A 7,778-nucleotide genomic window follows, 5' to 3' on the forward strand; every position below is an offset into this window, starting at 1 on the left:
CCGAGCTAATGGCCACTTGGCACATAGACAGCTATCCATCCCAATCTCAGCTCCACTAATCCAATTGAGGCAACCTGCTTGGCATGAGGGAGGCTCATCTGTCTTTACTGTTCATTAATAAAGGCTCCTCCTCGAGCTCGGAGCCCATTCACATTCCTTTGGATCGGCTCGAAACCAAACCTTCAAACGCTGGACCTGGATTCAGCAGGGAGGCAGATATATAATCACTTCTGAGATGCATAATCACTGCTGTGTGGGGCCAAGTATCAGAAAACATGAAACCTCCCTGAGGAATGAGCCATATATTTTCAGAGACAATATAAAACACTTTGCTGTGCAGGGAAGTAATTCAGCTCAATATTATGACGAACAAGCTACGTTTTATTCGTATTTTAAGCTTGTCTCATCCTGTCCTGAGCAAAGAGCCTTCTTCAGATTGTTTTTTTTCTCTCTCTCTGTGGCAGGGCTTTACGTCTAGCGGTGGAATGATAATAATGTTTCTAATCTTGTTACATTGCACACAGAATTGTCTTCCATGTTAATGATGGACCAGCCCCCTCCCCGCTCCACTGAGATGCTTACTTTCAATTTGTGTACTGTCATCTCCCCGCCACGCAGTTGAAATTGATGCCCCCTCTTCCTTTTAATTAAATCAAAAAACAGTCGGGGGTCCATGCAGGTGGGGGACCTGCTCCCATACGCAGCCATCACAAAGACCTGGCCGACTCCAGGACCAACTAGGGCTGCTCCTGTTCACCTCTCCACTGTGCTTAGTCAAGTTGATATCAGATTTAAAATACAGAAAAGATCTCAATTAAGCTAATTCTTCATTTCTTAAAATTATATTCCACTTAATAAATCTTCAAGTGTTGTTGTCCAGAAAACTATTTCTACCTTGGCTTCCACTACAATCTAACTTTCCAATGATATTGATTTCAGTCAAAAAAAAAGAAAAAAAAAGCATTTCCAGGGAAATAAATAAATAAAAAACAATCCCAGGAATCTTTCTCAGGTGAGTTCGGCCTGAGGCATGACCGACGCCAAAGTCTAAGAAATGAGAGCGTAAAATTCCCACACATTAGAAGGTGGATAATTGGATTTCCTGTGTCCTGTACGGTGGGCGGTGTGGTTCCTGCAGCTGTGACATTATCAAGGTAACATAACCTGAAGGCTGCGGTGTAACAGCGCAGGCCCCGCAAGGCCTGTCCTCCAGTTCCACATCACTGCCTGCTTGGCTATTCATCCTGTGGACCCTGCAAATGAAATTACGGGAGGAAGAGCAAAGGACATTCTTTGGGAATTAATCCCATTTATGCCTAAACCCACTTCAGATTTTTATAGTGAGGCCCTCTTTAGATGGAAGGCGCATTTACAATTAGACAAGGCCTTAGAAGGATTGGAAAATACTGTGTTTGCTGGTTTGTTTGGTGGGGAAATTGTAGATACAGACTGAATGCAGGAAAACTCAAAGACATGAAACAATTGCGGAAACTGAAAAGTTATTTTCAATAATTTGATTTTGCACAATACAGAACAAATTTCAAGCACGTAAGTGTCATTTGACTTAAGTATCTAAATGCGCCATTAAATTTAATAATACAGCATAGACAACAGCAAGCAGATGTGTAAATGTATTAATTATGAGATAAATGAAAAATGTACATACATTCTATACTGCCACTGAGAACATGAACTAAAGATGTGATATGAATACATCTACAGAATCCAATCACTAATAATTTTCATATAAAATGTACTTTAATTCATTATTAGAACACCGAAATACTCAAAAGAGATCTGACATTTCAACAACTAAAAGATTTTACAGTCACTGCGTTCAAATCCAACACAGGAAACAGTCCTGCACATTAACACTGAATCAGAGTTTACCTTTGTAATGAAAAATATAAAACTGCAAAATTCAATTTAAAATTCATACTGTACTGTTTAGCAAATTGATGTAAAGTTCTCACATTGTTTTAAAAAAGTCACACTTAAAATGCTAAATTTAAAACCACGAAGCTAACTCTAATTAGCATGAACTCACAAGGATGCAAGAGGGAATTTGTAGTTAATACTGTGACCAGTTTTAGTGCACTGACCACATATTGACGTAATATGTTCAGTTTTCAAGAGATTATTGTACAAAATCAAACAGATGCTGTGTCATCAGTTATTTGACAGGATGTTGTTGCTGTTGTTTTTTTTTAATTAATAATGAAAGCAATATTTCCATCTTACGTCTAAGCCAGTTGCATTCTTGTTATTTTCTGTTTTGCATGTCTGTCTTCAGGACACATCCAGAAGAGGCACCTGACATCAATTAGCCCCGTCTGTGTATTCTCGCGATGCATTGCAGATAAACACTGCCCCCTAGTGACAAGACGTGGATACAACTTTAAAATCAATATGGGATCCAATCCCAGCATGTTTGCCAAGAGTTTTAATTCACTTATTTATTTATTTTGTTGATTTACAAAAAAAATCTAAAAGCCTAATAGCATAAAAGACAAATAACTTAATTTTATTCTTAATTTTTTATAAAAGGAATATTTACATGACACCATATTTGACCATCTAGAACGAAAATATCAATAAAATGTCAATAAAATGATTTTAGGTCCTAATAGATAAATCTGCTAGAAATTTGAAAAAATCTGTGTCCACAGCATTTTACTGGCTCTGCAGTGCTGGCTGTCCTTACATATCAATTAAAATGCACATGGCGCACATGTCATATACGGAGCACTACAAAGCTCAACACACACACACACACACCATACAAGTATTAGTACAAGGGCTGGGCTGATTACATCTCCTTCACTGTCCTCATCAAGACCAGAGCAGACCACAGCCACAGTTGAGAGGCCCCAAATACACACGCACACACACACACACAGTAAATACAATAATCTGTCCTATCCACTGCACACACACACATACTGTACTTATAAACACACACAAACAAACACACACATGCTGTGACAGCCTCCTCAGGCAGCCTCAGAGCTCAGGCAGGTCCCTGCCATTATCCCGTCCTCTACCCTAAACACGCAGTTTTAATTTCAAAGCTCTGATTAGCTGATGATTGCATGACAGCCGCCGACCAGGTTCCCTTTTCGCCCGGCTCCCAGACTGCAACTCAATCATGCCCAATTAGTGGGTCCCCAAACACTCTCTCTTATTAGAGGACTCATAATCGACTCATTGTGTCCTGATTTGGCAAATAAATCACTCTGGAGGCTGCTGACTCCCCCAACCTCCTCCCCAACATCCCCCCTCTTTTCTCCCCCCCCACTTCTCTCACTCCGTCTCTCACTGCCCACTCCCCTTCTTTTCCTTGTCCAGGGGTTCAGTGACAACGTTTTCAGGCGTGCTTTTCATTGGAGCTGACAGTTTGAGCAACGCCGGACTCCTTTTTTTTTTTTTTTTTCTTTTTTTATTCCCCCCGAAGAATGAAGAATAATTTAGCAGCTAAGGCAAGGCAGGCAGCATGCGGGTGTCCTTGTCCTACAAGGTTAAGAATCCATTCCATCTGAGCAAGAAAGGAGTGAATTAAAATAAATGATGGCCAGATATTTATTGCGAGTTTGTAGATGAAGCCAAGTCAGTCCAGTGGACCAGCGGGGCCTGGGCTGCCAGTGGCTCAGTGTAGCTGAGTGACCTCCCTACCTCTCCCTGCCTAACTGGGGAATAACACTCAATGTCACATTACTCCTAGCCTGCATTTGATATATTTATTTATATTCCAATACATAATTATATCTACAAGAGCATGTGTTGGGGACATCAGGGCAAATGAGATAGCAGGACATATATGAAATTATCTAGTTGGGGGGGATGCTAAAAATAATTGGATTGAATGAGGGGAATTCTTGAGAAAACTGAGCTTTGAAGACACGGACAAGGAGATCCTGATGGCATGGACAGGAAACATGGACACACAGATGTCCTTCAATCTGGAGACACAAAACTCAAGGCCGCTCTGACATATAGAAGGACAGATACACCAACTCATGGCCATTATCATGGTGTATTTTGAAGGAAAGATCAGTTGTGGAGAAGGAACCAGAGCAGTATTCCCTCTCAGATTTCTTTGCTGTATGCAGTTGCTGTGGACAGCGGTACAACAGGAGCTTTACACACCCAGCGGATGAGCCCTGAGGCTTGTGGAGCGCCAGGAGGCCTGTGATGTTGCATGCAAGAGGAAAACCAGTAGTAGTGGACTCAGAGTAGGAATCTGAGAGTAGCTTTAGCAATGCCCCACTGTGATGTGAGCTCCCCTTCGCCGAGCTCAAAAAGCCTCTCCTGCAGCAGCAGATCCTGTGAAGTAACCTCAGGACGCTGTTTTGATTCATCCCAACCATCCGAGCCTTTTCACCTGCACCGTCTCCCCCTCCTCCATTCTACCAAGGGAGACGTGTTTGGTGTGTGTGTGTGTGTGTGTGTGTGTGCTGAGTGGTCATTAGTCTCTGTTTACAGGGAAGAAAGCCTGGCCAGCTGGCAAGTGACGTGTGATGTGCCGCGTTGTGGTCTACCACTGTGAGACCCCCGTGGCAGAGTCGTGGAGGCCCAGCAACCCCCTTCCCCGGGCGGGCCGCAGAGACCGCTGCGAGCCCTCGGCAGATGGAGCCTCCAGCGCTCCTCGTCTCTCCTCCGCGAGCGAAGAAGAGGTGGAGCGAGCGCTGGAGGTGGGACTGGCCGTGGCCCCCATCACAGATGCCAGGAGAAGGCTGAGGCTCTGACGAGGCCCTGCTGGGAGGGTGCTGGGCCGGAACAGGTGCAATCTCAGCCCCTCTATCCCCTCTGTCAGCACCTCAGTGGTGGAGCCCGCGCTCTCTTCCTGTCCTCGCTCCTTCTCATTCACACGCTCAAGAGGTGTTGTGGGACCACGTCCAGCCCCTCCCCGCCCCCAGCGACAAAAATCCAGACACCCAAAAATCACAAACCAGACACAGTTCAACAATAAGGGGACTAATAAACGTTGCTCCTGCTGCCTTCTGTCTTCCCTTCTGAAGGAACAAAATTACAAAGTTCACAGCCGAGTTGACCCTCAGAGGGCAAACTGTGCAGTTGTGTTGACTCAGGTGTTTTCCTCTGCCGGCCATGATAAGCTCCTCAGCTGACCTCGCCACTGCCAGGGGGGCCAACGCTACCACTCTCCCATCAGCCACTGCTTTACCGCCAGCAGCTACAAGACAAAGAGCCTCGGCTCTGTACCTGGCTGCATCTCGCATGATGGAAAGAGTTTATGACGGGGGGGGTGGCGAGGGCCCAACAGGCCACCTTGACCTGTCCCTGCTCAGAGGACCTTGGTGAACCTTTTCCTATTGCCCCCCGCCCCCCACAGCGACCTGGCCACTCCAAGCGCCACTGAGTTATTATCATAATTTCCCAGAGAGGCATTGCAGGGCCTCCAGACCAGAGAGGCATCCGTGTTTTACAGAATGTTTTGTGTTTTATTGCCTTTAAGTCACTCATAGGCCAGCGGAGAGGGCCCACAATGATAAGAAAACCAGTCATGTGAAAAATGAAGGACCTTGCCTACAGGACTGAGAGGTGAAGAAGGGAAATAATAAAATACATGACAAATGTGGAGCCCGACTGTATTTCACGTTCAAACCTGTGTCTCACCTTCCAACTCGCAGCCGCACTAAAAACATATGAGGGAAAGCAGGAAATAATAATAATGAATTCAGCCAATCTCGCCGTTACAAAAAGAACAGAAGCTTTTTTTTCTCCTCCCTCCCATCTCATGGTTTATACTTGAAAAAAACTCGCAGCTCTCTCTCTCTCCCCCTCCCAGGTCCTTTGACAACATGACGGCCGTAAGATGCCCAGGGGCATTCCAAGCTGCCACCGTCCCAGCCATTTCATGTCCGAGCCCACCTGGGGTAAACAAAAAAAGGACTTGGAGCGATAGAATATTAACTAAAGAAGAGAGGGGAAAAAATAGCTGAAAATACTTTTCAGCCCGTCAAACTTTAGGTCTTAAAAAATACCACTTTCATTGTCTCTTTTGTGGAGTAATTCCCCCTCCTCTCCCACAACCCCCTGCAGGCTTTTAAAGGTGCAGTATAACTAATGAAAAATAAAACATCTGTTTAATCTAGCTATTTCAAAGGCAAATCCCCTTTTGATCAAAAAATGATATTGATCTGACTGCCTTAGTTGTGTGTTGAGGATTTCTCCTTTAAACTTGAAATATCATGGAGGCTTTGTTGCAAATCAATACTGTGGCTGCTTTTTGAGGTTTGTTTCAAAGGGCACAAGTTCCATTTGAATATGGCTGCATTTGCATTTATTATTTCTAGCATCAGAATTCAAATTGACCTTGCATATATTTATGTTATAAATTAATGAGTAAAACATGATCTCGTCCTGGCTTAAAAGGGGGCATGTCTTTATGTTCTTGCCTTTTCAAACGGATAATCGTCCTCTCATGGCCGCTTCGTGGCACCTGACTGATGCAGCGCTGGTCGGGTCACTGTGACAGGCACGCTGCCCCTGGTGGAATGAACTGGACCTAATATTTCTGAGCTTTAGCGTGTCTGTCCTCACCCCTCACTCTGTGTCTGAGGGGCCCCGGCTATCTCTACATCTCCCCATTTTCTTTAATTAGACCTCGGCATATTGCTTTTGGGCCATATGGAAGGGAGATATTGAGAACAGATAAGATGTATAAACTTCTGTCAACACCACAGCATATTAGGTAGAGCTGGAAGCATATTATCTCTATTCTATCCTTGCAATTAGCGCCCAATATCAAAATACATTAAGGCGAGCCTGTCGACGGGGAGCAGGAAAAAACATTACACAAATGGGGCCTTCCTTTGCTTTTTATTAAAACTGTATTACTTCCCTGCGTTTGTTTTCTTTGCCACAAAATGAAAAGTCATTTCCGCCAAGGGACCCAATAAAAACACAGATAAATTGCCCATTTAAACCCAGTGGCCTGAGAACGCAGAGTGCTCAGCTGGTCCACACTGGCCTTAAGGTTTTACAGTGGCTCCTCAGTAACAAAATGCTGCTTTATAAATAAACAGTGTAGATTCACACGAGAAAACGTCGTTTTCTCTGTGAGCTCTGGAGGTTTTCTGCCGTAGTGTTGCGTGCGTCTGGTCAAATCAAAGCTTTTTAAACATTGTGTCATTAATGGAGCATTTTGAATGAAATATCGGATTGCAGAAGCATGCACGGGGGCAATGTGGATTTTTACAGCAGTAGTAGCCCCATTATTTTAATAGAAAAATGTCAAGGTAAAAACAAATTACACCCTAAACCCATGTGCGGCCTGTATCGTCTCATCTGATATACACAGAGCCAACATGGCCTCAGACTCAGCTCACCTCCCAGTGACACCGTGTTCGTCGGAAAGCTACCTCCATAACCACAAAACTCTCCGAGAACACGACTGTCTTCCTCACTAGAGATGATGTATACATTGTAGTTGTTTTGATGTGATTGAATTCACTGCACCGAGACACTGAAAGGTCATTCTTAGCCTCGCCGCAGCGTCAGGATATACTGCATGCACTGAGAGACATGGAGAGAATAAAGGAAGAGAAGAGAGCAGCAGGATGAGGCAGTAGAGAGAGGTCACTTTGAGAAGCTGGATGCAAGCACATGCCAAACAGCGTCTCTGGATCTCTCTCTCGCTCTAATCCCCTCTCTGATCCACAGACGGTTGGGCCAATCATTTGAGGCCGGCCACAACCCGTGATCACTGGGCCCTAATCTCAGTCCTCGGCCCGTCCGCGGTCCACCTCAGACAGCAC

Source organism: Acanthochromis polyacanthus, chromosome 1, assembly GCF_021347895.1.
Source record: "Acanthochromis polyacanthus isolate Apoly-LR-REF ecotype Palm Island chromosome 1, KAUST_Apoly_ChrSc, whole genome shotgun sequence".
Classification (NCBI taxonomy): domain Eukaryota; kingdom Metazoa; phylum Chordata; class Actinopteri; family Pomacentridae; genus Acanthochromis; species Acanthochromis polyacanthus.